At 50.0% G+C, this 11335-nt stretch overlaps 1 protein-coding gene across 1 annotated transcript in view; it reads left to right on the top strand.

Moving 5' to 3' along the window:
• The first annotated feature begins 682 nt into the window (after positions 1-682).
• The window catches only part of ACTE1 (actin epsilon 1), a 37708-nt gene continuing 27055 nt past the window's right edge, over positions 683-11335 (top strand). Inside the window, exons 1-2 of the mRNA XM_023654654.2 lie at positions 683-839; positions 1082-1182. The gene's annotated coding sequence lies outside the window, so the exon portion shown is untranslated. The remainder of the gene's footprint in view (positions 840-1081; positions 1183-11335) is intronic.

Genomic DNA, 11335 nt, shown 5'->3' with positions numbered 1-11335 from the left:
ATAGAATTCTGTTTCCAAGCCCTCCGCGCTTACAGCAGCAAATGTGGAGGGAAAAGAGGATTTCTCCTGTTGGGTCCCGGTCCCCAGTGATGAGAGTCAGCATCCACGGGGCCATTCCGGGGTGTCCGTGGAGATGGCATGAGGAACTGGGTCCCTGACATATGGAAGCAAGGCTGTTAGGGTTAACTACCCCACGGTGGCCTCCATGTCCTCGTCCCAATGCCACTGTGCCTCTAAGTAAGCCCAGGGTCCAGAAGTCCAGTCGCCTTGTGTAAGGGCAAGCCTGCCGTCCCGGATGGGATGGGTGAGGCATCCTCACTGAGCCGCCCTCCTCCCTTCCACATGGGATGTGCGCTGTCCTTCCAGTCCACGTGCTGGGATGTCCTGCCCACAGAGGAGAACTGTAGCCTCTTCCGTCCTTGCCTGGTCCAGGCTGGGACACCGGGGCCCTCGTCCAGTGTACCACCCTCCCCTGCCCAGCGCTGAGGGCAGCTCCACCCAGCAGTCAAGTCTCTCTCCAGAGCCCAGGCTTCTCCATCCAGGCAAAGGCCACAGAGGGGTCGAACTGGGGCTGGGGTCCCCGTTGTCTTGCTTGCGGTAGAACAGATCCCTGGAGAGCCCCAAACAACTGTAAGGGGGACACAGAAAAAGTAGAAAGGCAAACATACAAACTAAAGATGACACATCAGGGCCATTTCAGGCCGGGACTGGTGCCCCAGTGCAAGGCCCCTGAGGTCACCATATTACAGCACAGTGCAATTGTTGTGCATAATGGTGGCCCCAAGCCACCAGGGAAAGGTGACCTTGCACCCAGCAGCCTTGGTTAAGAAGGCAGAGAGGTCTGTAATTTCCTGTAGAGATGCTTGCGTGTTTAAAAGTGTTGTGTTCTGTGAAGTTTCAGTTGGCCGGACCACTCAGTCGTTCGGAGGGTGGTCTCCCTGGCGGAGACGGGTGGAGAGGCGGCCAGCGGGTCACCCTGGGGACGGTTTTCACGCAGTTCTTTTCAGTAGCTCTGTTTTGGCCCAGGTGCTTTCACTGTCTAATTAAAGTCTTTGGGAAACGTCTTCTTTTTTTTAAACAGGAAGAGGAAATGCCATTGAGCAACACCAACAATTGCTGAAAACCGCAACCCCCCCGGAGAACCACGCCCTCAGACACCACATCTCTTCCAGGGACGCAAAGGTGAGAGGGGGTACGGTTGCACACTCGCGAGCAAGGTGTGCTTTGAGAGTTTTAACTTTATTATGTACGAAAATTATGGTTTCACCCAAAGCTGAGATTCTACTGAAAACTATTCTTTGAAAGCTCTCCCCTGAACAGTGAAACATTCTTATCACGTGCTGCGTTCTCTCTCGATGCTTCTTTTTACTTTCTTCCTCCAGCTATGAAAAAAGACTTCTTTCTATGTGAGGATTGAACCAAATTACTACTGTGGCCCCGTTCAATTCTAAAAGCGTCTGGACTTCTGGAATTTCTCTGGGTGTGTGCAGGCTCAGGCTCCAAGCCCCCAGAGTCGGGGGCTCCTGGCGGAAGCAGGAATGTGCCCTGGGTTTCTGTTAGCACGTCTAAACACAGACCCCGAAGTCCTCGTCGAAACAAGGGCTCTGAGGAGGAGAAGGCTCCACCTTGTACTGCTCATGGCCGCTTGTAAATGAAAATAAGTTGGAATTTTCTCCCAAATGTGTATTTGAAATTCATAAGCATTTGCATTTCTTGCCAGCGACACAAGCCAGGTGACGCTTCTGCAAATGAGGAGGTCCCTAATGGAGATCTAAGCATCAACACAGCAGAGTCTGGGTTGGACAACAACAGGAATGCAACTGGACCCAGATTTCATCAATATGCTTTTGCCTGCCCCTTCCTACGGGCATCGTCCAGGCTGGAATTGACACCTCATTGTTGACATGCCCTATAGAAGGCGAATTTGGCCTCCGACAGATCAGGAGATACGAGCGAAGGTGGAGACAGGGCCCCCGATAAATTTCAGTCCAGCAGAGAAGGGTGGTCTGTGCCGAAATGGTGAACCTTTGGTCTGGATGGCGGGCTGGGTGGTAGAAGCCAAAGAAAGTGAGTGAAAAGCTGTTTTGGGTGGAAAATGCTAGGAACTGGAATAACATCGTCCAAATTGAATTTACTAGAGCTCTTCAAGTTTGAAAATATCAGGAATGCTTTCTGGCCAGAAACGATATCTGGCGCACGCTAGGTCTGCTACAGTTTCTTGAATGAATGAATTGATGGGGAATCAAATCCATCATGGAATTTCCATCATGGAAGCTTCTGTCGGTGTCTCTGTCAACCCACTTAATCAGAGGTGGACTCTCTTTTTCTGAACAGGGCCAGTTAGTAAATACTTCAGCCTTTGTGGGCATAGGGTCTCTGTCGCAGGTGCCCGACTCTGCCATTGTAAGGAGAAAGCAGCCACAGGCGGTGTGTAAACAAATGGGCGCAGCTGTGTTTCAATAAAACTTTATTTACCAAAACAGATGGCGCGCCAGATTCGGCCCCTGGGGCTATAGTTTGTGGACCCCTGCACTCGATGACTCGTTGCTTCTACAGGACACAGACTGCATCTTCGTGTCCTCTCAGGACCCAGAAGTGGATGTTTTAGTTAAGTACAAATGTTTTGAAACTGCCTTTCCCTTTTGCCGTAGTACTTTAGAAACTTTTTTTTAAATGTTGTTACATTACTATGTATCGTGTTAGGAGTAAGTTTGCTGCAGAAGGAAGAGTAAGGGAAATGAGTCCTTCCCAGAACCTGGAGTGGGAGCCAGAGCCATGAGAGCTGCGGTCTAGTGAATGGCCACCAGGGGACACCCAGGGCACACGGGAAACCAAGCTGCTGTGCAAAAAGAAATGAAGAGTAACATCTCCCAGGGCCCACAGTCTGGTGGGAACCCCACGAAAGACTCCCGACCCTGGGTGGTAACTGCCCTCGTACTCATCTGACCACTAACCTCGGCCCCGCCTTTCTGCTCCCCGACCCCAGCGCCCGTAATTCATCAGGAAACGCTCATTGACGAGCCTGGCTGCTGGATCACCCGCACGGCCGGCCGGGCTTGCCTCAGGGAAGCCTGGCCGTTTAAACCCGACACAGAGGGACCAACTGTCCCAGTGAGCCCAGGACTGACAGGTTTCCAGGGACGCGGTTCTTTCCACGTTAAAACCAGGAAGATCGAGACAAATCCAGACGAGGTGGTTCCTTCACTCAGACTTTGTTACTTAAATATAAGGGCGTGGTGTTGCTCTGACACTCTGTACCGGCTCCGAACATCTTGTACGCCTTTGGGAACATTTAATTTATTTCGGAGGGGCGCGAGGAAGGTTGGACTTCATGCTCCACAGCCGCCCAGCTCACCCACGGGTCTCGTGGGGCTGCAGGTGTGCTGCTGGGTGACTCTGAGCCGGTCTCGAATCTTGCTGAAGGCAGATTAAATTAGTAAAATAAGGCTTCGAAGCAGCTGTTGGTCCCCAAAAGGCTGGGAGTGAGGATAAAAGAAAATGCTTTTTAAACGTGAGGATCAACAGTCACCTGTAATCAAAGATTCCTGCAGTCAAAGTGTTTGTGTTTTCTTGTCTTATCTTACCACCTGCAGGGCTTTCTTAAAACAAGGTTGCTGGACCCCACCCCCAGCACTTCTGACCCCCTAGATCTGGGGTGAGGACCGAGGACGGCATTTCTAACAAGCGGAGTTAATCCTGCCGGTCCGGGGGCCGCACTTTGAGAACTATGGTCATGGTGTTGAGGGTGTGAAGTCTAGACGAGGGGTTGTAAACTTTTCTATGAGGGGGTCACGCAGTAAATATTTTAGGCTCTGTGACCTCAGCTACTCAGCTCTGCCACGGTAGCCCCAAAAGCAGCCATCGATAATATGGAAACAAATGGGCGTGGCAGCATGCCAATAAAACTTTACTTACAAAAACAGTTAGTGGCCAGATTTAGCCCACAGGCAGTAGTTTGCCAAACCCTGGTTTAGGACTATTTCTGTGTGACTTTCAACAATATCCTTAGCTTCTCTGTGTCTCCATGCCCTGCGTACTGGGGAGCCGATGAATGTGAGCCAGTTGACAGCAGGTCATGGAGGTCATGGGCCATTTATCTGGAATACAGAGGCCGTGGAGCAGATGTGTCAGTCAGCTTTTGCTGCATAACAACCACGCCAGACTTAGTGGCTTTACAACAACAACCATCTTATTATTACTCACCAGTCTACAGGTTAGCTGGGTATTTATTCCAGTCTGAGCCAGTTTGGTCTCTGCTGGGCTCTCTCGTGCATCTGGGCTCACCTAACAGATCGCCTAGTGCCGGACTATTGAAGGTGGTCTCCAACACCTGTCTAGTGGGTGGGTGGTTGGTCGCTGGGTGCCTCAGTTCTCTTCCACATGGCCTCTCCTTCTCCAAGAGGCCAGCTCAGGGTCTTAGCACAGCAAGAGAGGGGGTCGTAGTTCCTCTTGATGCCTGCATGTGTAGCTTACACAATGCCACCTCCATTGCAAGTTTTTGGTCACAGAAGTCACCAGTCCAGCCAGATTGAAGAATGGGAAAAGAGGCTCCCCACTGTAGTAGGAGAAGCTGCAAAGAATTTCTGGCTGTTGGCAAGTTAGAGCTCAGACTGAGAGGCGGGATACAGGGTCAGGCTGCCCAGGACTGAGTTTTCCCTCCAGCTCTCAGCAGCTGGAGGTCTTCCTTCAGCCCCCTCTGCCCGTCTCCTCATCAGAAAATTGAGACGGATGGTGCCCTGCCCCACAGGGCTGCTGGGAAGCCTCAATGAGTAAACCTAGAACGGCGTCTGGTCTGAGAAAGTCCTCTCCGCGTGGGGGCTGTTACTAATGTCTCGGGGAACCCCCACAGACATAACAGCAGTGGGGGGATAAAGAACTGAAGACATTCAAGACCATTTGGAAGACACCTTCCACGTACTTCTCCTGGACTCTGAGCTCCAGCTTGTCTGCGTCCCTGTCTGGAATCTGTCCGACTCTTCCGAAGCCAATTCCCGATGCCGCCTCCTTTGTATGGCCCCTATCACACCGGATTAAAGTGACTTTTCTTTTATCACAAACGTCTTTCTCCTATGAGCCGGGAACTCCCTGAGGGCAGGGCCAGCGTCTGGAGCAGAGCCTGGGGTCACGTCTGTGGGAACATCCACCCACAGCCCCATTAAGTCCTTTAGGGCCTCTTTCTCCCCATTTCCTATCAGAAGCATTGAAAACCAGCCAGTGTCATTTTCCACGAAAGAAAGGACTTTTAACAGGAAGCATGGAAACGCGGCCTGTTCTGTCCCCTTACAGCTGCGTGTGGTCTTTCTTCTGGGACATTGCCACACGGAGCTTGGTACATAATTTTCTTAAGAAAAACAAACAGGAGCCACCTTCTGTCAATCCTATTTCTCATGAGAAGGAATCCCCTTCTGAGGGCATCAGGGGTGAGCCAGCTCGATGTGGGGGTGAGAGGGGCTCCCCAGGAGTTCGTCCCTGCACTTAGAGAGACCCAGGAGTGGCCAAAGCTATATAATGAGTCAGTGTTCCACACACGTTTGCGGGATTGAATTATGCTTTATCATCAGAAGGGGCCAAGATCGCAGAAATTCTGCAGAGTCAGCAGACAGATACATCATCTCTCTTTCTGCGAGGATCATTTTGAGATGGACTCCTTCCTAACAAATGGACTAGGTGAAGAAATGGCTGTCTGAACTTTGAGAGGATGCAAGAATAGAAATGATTACCTGTGTGTCTGTCTGTCTATCTATCTATCTATCTATTGATCCATTCATCCTAGGAATCACACAACTCTTTAAAAAGACTTCAGCCTACTGACTTATCTTCCAATTCTATGTTCTTCCAACATCCCCTTCATACACACGCACACTCGTGCATGGGTGGGTGCGTGCACACTCACCCATTTCAACCTCTCCCATTTGGGAAATTCAAATTACTCAAAACATCATAAGGATAAATCTTTGATGATATCATCATGATCACTCCTTAGGTATGCATGGCACTTACAAAACACAAGCCTTTACATTAATGCTCTTCTCTGCGGCCACACCACTCAAGCAGACACAGGACCCACCAGGCACACCAAGGTCACAGGTGGGAAGAACCTCCCCTCTTCCAGCCATGGGGATGGGGGTGCCCAGGCAGGATGTGCCCGACGGTGCAATGGAATAGATGATGTCCAGGGAGGACCCGCACACGTGAGCCATTCAGATTTTTGCCTTCCTCCTTGGGGTGGAGTTGGTTTGGAAGAAATCACTTTGCATGAAAAGAGAGTGAAACAATCATGGTGTCAGATCTGTTGTGATGGCTTCCCTGGTGAGGCAATTATTCCAGGACCTGTGAATTCTGGTTCTAACTGCTTCAGTCCCTGGAGTCATCTTCCCAGCAGGTTTGACAGCTCCGGGTCATCAAGGCCCTTCCCTCCACACCGGTGGTTCTCAGCTGGAACTGTTCTGTGCACGTCCCTCCCCTCGGGACCATCTGGCATCACCCAGAGACATTTTGGGTTGTCACAACTGGAAGGATGCTACGGGGCTCTAGAAGCTAGAAGCCAGGATGCCGCTAAGCGTCCTGTAGTGCACAGAACAGCCCTCCACAGCAAAGAATCATCCAGACCAAACGTCAGCCACGCCAAGGTTGAGAAACCCCCCTCTACATGTTCACCCAAACAGAGCTGACGGGCCCACCTGACTCACTTTGGCCAAAAAGAGCTTCTGGCACATTCCCTCTGTCTGCATGAAAATGTTGTTCTGCGATGTGTTCACACTACAGTCATAGCTCAATGCCCCACGCAAGGCAAATGACTGTCCCAAGATGGCCACAGGGAGCCTAGTTCAGTACTGCTGCAGACCTACTATGTGAGAGGTGCCCAAGGAGAAGGCATGTTGATTCCAACAAGGGCCCTGGCGACGAGGAACCCAGGCTCGGCAGCAGGTGAGGTAGAGGATTTCAAGGGAGAGGATGTAAGGACCAAAGATAGGGCTGAAGGACGATGGGTGGCCTCGAGGAGGAGGGACCACAGTGATGTAGCTACTTGGTGCTCATTCTGGGCAGACTCCACAGCCAAGCTGCAGGCTGGGCTTAGGCTCGGACGGCTAGGCATGCGGTACCTGACTTTTCCTTGTTATTATCAGGCTCCGGGTGGGAAACTCCCCAGAGTTATTTCCGAATTGCTGCCATTATTTGATCTGCCAGCCGGCGCTGCGGGCAGAGGATGTTCACAGCTGGGCATTGTACTTGGAAATGCAGGCGACTGAAGCAACGCTCTTTTTGTAAGAGAAAACACAGCTTAAAACGAATGACGCAGGGGGGGCCTCGTCAACCAGCCTTGCACATTTTTATGTACAGTGTTTTCATTCCGTGTGGGACGGCAAAGAAACAACTTTCCATCGGGTGGAGAGGTCGGGGGTAGAAGGTGTGTATGGATACCACCTACCCAGAGTCAACAACTCCACTCTTGACTCAAATAATCCGGTTGGAGCCACCCAGCAAAGATCTCTGTACACTCCTATACGCTCCCACCAGGGGCGTGGAGAGAACTGTTCAACTCAGCGTGTTAGAAGGAGGATAGACGAATGAGTGAGGTGATGACTCAGGGCTATATTTCGTTTACTCTCCAGCCTTATATCCAGCAAACTGTAGGATTGCCCATCCTTCCCCATTTCCTCGTTATTGAATAACTGGTGATGGTTCCTAAGATGGGAGAATCTCAAAGCCCTTCAGGGGCCATGCAGGCAACAGAAATGAACAGCATGGCGGGCAGCCGACTGGAGAACTCGGGCCGTGGAGTGGGGGCCGCCTCTACGCAGCTCCAGCCAACGGCTGCCCTGGGACAATGAAGTCCTTTGACACCACTCCTAAATTAACCCAGAGATCTGTTTCTTTCCTTTTAAAAAAATGACAAATCTTCTGATATTTGAATGTTGAACAACCAAGTCATATTTGTTCAAGCCAAACAAAACAAATCTAACAGGCAAGATTCCACCCAAAGGCAACCACATTTTCACCTCTGTTCTTGAGGAATAATTCGGGTCCCGTGATATTCTTCTGTAAGTCTTGGGGACATTTAATTTTGCCCCACATCATCATATTCCATGTTGATCTAATCTGATCCAGGAAGTTCATTGCTTGATTCAGAAGCCATGTTACCAATCGCAGAGAGTGGGAGGTTATCAGCAATGTAACCGTTGAAAGAATTGCCTTCAAGGATCACACCCAAACTAATGGAGCTCCCTGCCCCTGGCCCCTGCAGTTTGACCACTTTCTCTGTCAGCTCAATCCTGCATGAGTGGGAACTCTGTCTCTCCGGCGTCGGAGCTCGTTTACTTGGGCAGGCCCCAAGTCAGGGTAATTTAAATCTCCTTTGGCAGCAAGAGTCCCTTCCTCCCCGTAGCCTGAGCTCAGAGTGAATCCGACTTGAACAACGCGAGATGCTTCCTGCGGAAAGGCATTAAGCATCCCTTTGGGAAACTACTTAGTGGGGATTACTGTTCAGAAACTTAATGTGCGACAGCTTGTAGGTGACCTTTTATTTGATTTCCAAACCACCAATCACTAGATAATAATAACAACTGTTACTGTTGATTGAACAAGTACCGTGTTGCTGTTTGCTTAATCCAACACGCATTTCGACATCTGTGCTGTTGTTACACGAGAGAAAACCGAGGCTTACCCACATTGTATAACCTGCCTGGGGATTTAACCCAAATCTGCCTGACCGGGCGCGGACATGGCACCGCTCATCCGGCCACGCTGAGGCAGCGCCCCACATAGCACAACCAGAAGGACTCACGCATACCACGTACTGGGGGGGCTTTGGAGAGAAGAAGAAGGAAAAAAAAAAAAAAAAAGATTGGCAACAATTGTTAGCTCAGGTGCCAATCTTTAAAAGAAGAAAAAGAACTCTTACAACTCAAAAAGAAAAAGACAAGCAACCCAGTTAAAAATGGGCAAAGTATTTGCAGAGACATTTCTCCAAAGAAGATATACAAATGGAAGATTTACAAATCGGCTCACGAAAAGAAGCTCGCCAGATTTAGCCATCAGGGAAAGACAAATTAAAACCACAGGAAGATGCCGGCTCATACTCACCAGGGTGGCCACAATAAAAGAGACAGACAGTAACAGGTGTTGGCAAGGATGTGGAGAAACTGGAGCCCTCGTGTGATGCTGGTGGGAATGAAAATGGGGCAGCTGCTGTGGAAGGCGATCTGGCTGGCAGTGCCTCCAAAATCATCAACATGGAGCTGTCATGTGACTCAGGCATTCTCCCCCTAGGTACGGACCCAAGAGAAATGAAAACATATGTCCACACAAAAACTTCCTCATGGATGCTCATAGCAGTACTATTCACAATAGCCAAAAAGTGGAAACAGCTTAAATGTCCATCTGCTGATTCGCAGATAAACAAATTGTGGTCCATCCATGCCTGGAATATTATTCGTCTGTAAAAAGGAATGGACCACTGACGGGAGCTACAACGCGGATGAACTTCGAAAAGATGATGCTAAATAAAAGAGGCCAGACACAAAAGACCACACATTCTAGGATTCCATGTATCTGAAATAATCAGAAAAGGGAAATCCATAGAGACAGAAAGCAGATTACAGATTGTCTGGGGCTGGCGAGGGGACCCGGGGAGCGACTGCGGATGTGTATGGAATTCCTTTGGGATGATGAATGTCCTGTAGCTGGGTAGCAGGTGGTGGTCATGACTTTGTGAATGCACTGAAAACCCTAGAATCGTATAGTTTTAAAGGTTGAATTTTATGCCATGTGAATTAAATCTCCGTTTTTTAAATGGTGGATGAATCTTGCCAGGCAGGAAGCATAGAGACCCTGAAAGGGGGGTCAGGTTGGTGGGGTCAAGGAAGGCAGTGTGCCTGGAAAGCAGTGGGGGTGGGGGGGTGGCAGCAAATGAGGGACTTCAAAGGGACCGGTGATGTTGTGTTTCCGGGGCTGGGAGCGGTTCACGAGTGCTCGTTTCATCATTATTCTGTAGACTGGAAGGATGCATCGGTCATGGAGAAGCAGAGCGGTGGACGTATGTGTTTGCTCAGTGTCCCTCCATTTGGAGAACTGTCCTGCTCCACCCCGTGTAACACCAGCCTCTAACAACAGGCACGAACATAGGACCCAAACTAGAACGATCAGAATCTCCAAAACGTGAAGGCTGACGGGAGGCACAGAGAGAGAGGAAGAGATCGGAATGGCGCTGTTTCATTGCAAAGCCCAGAGAGATGATCCCTGAAATCCTCAGAAGAACCCTGGTTCCTGTCATCGCCGGTGTCTGCTGTTTGCTTCTTGCTTCAATTCTGCGGGTTCCTTTGCATCCCTCCTTTGTGTACGTTAGCTACAAGTGGTTCCCAAACACGGAACACCAAATGGTACCCTACTGGTATCAGAAGCAGTGCTCACAATGGATCCTCACGGGGTTCTGAATTTATTTTCAGGCTGCGATGGGCTAACAGGAAGAGAGACTTTCGTTCACGCTCAGGAAGGTTACACGCTGGCCAACAGCTAACGGTGTGCTCACCTGTGATCCCCTAAGGTCGTGAACTCACTGAAGGATTCTGGGGGTGCTGCTGGCTGCTGCCATAGATGGAGGGGACAAGGAATGCCCATGTAATGGGCAGGATGGCTGCTTCGGAGAGCTTTGAACAGCTTAGAAGGAGGGAATATTAAGCTTAAATTTTAAAATGTTGACTCAATACATGGAACGAAACTGACGTGGGCAATTTCAGGTGGCGGCAGTTAGCCACCAGACGCAAAATGCAGACACGGCTATCGTGACAGGCAAGAGGGCAGATGTGATGAGAACAGCTTTGCGGTTGGTCTGACCCACTGAGATCTCTGGCTGTTGTTATCAAGGGTCCCAGGGATCATGTCAAGAGTTGCTCCTCTTACCTTCTTTACACAGCAAAGAATATTTCACATCTGGTGAAGACAGGCTAGCTCACGCAATTTTGAGACCAGAGTCCTTGAATGGATGGAAGCCAGGTCTACGTGAGAAAAGACCCTGGGGTGACAAGATGCATGTGTCCTGTGTGTCTTCCTCTAGCTTTCTCTAGACGGACTGATGGCCGTTCATCTGGGTACCTGTTTCTGGGGAAAGAGAAATTCTCACACCGTTTTAGGAAATGCTTATTGGACTATTAATTATTTGGGACCCAGCAAATCCCCAGAGTCCATTTGTGAGACAGGGGGCTAATGACAGAAAAGTGACAGTGAAATTTTGACCTGAATCATAATGTTGAATGTGCTGTATTTCCCCAGTTCCTACGTGCATTCCGTGAGGCTCAGGTCTTCCAGGACACGATGTAGACACTTCCCTCACCGCCTG

Source organism: Equus caballus, chromosome 12 (assembly GCF_041296265.1).
Source record: "Equus caballus isolate H_3958 breed thoroughbred chromosome 12, TB-T2T, whole genome shotgun sequence".
In the NCBI taxonomy this organism is placed as follows: Eukaryota; Metazoa; Chordata; class Mammalia; order Perissodactyla; family Equidae; genus Equus; species Equus caballus.
The sequence above is the reverse complement of the archived record's forward strand: the minus strand, read 5'-3'. Positions and strand labels throughout refer to the sequence as shown.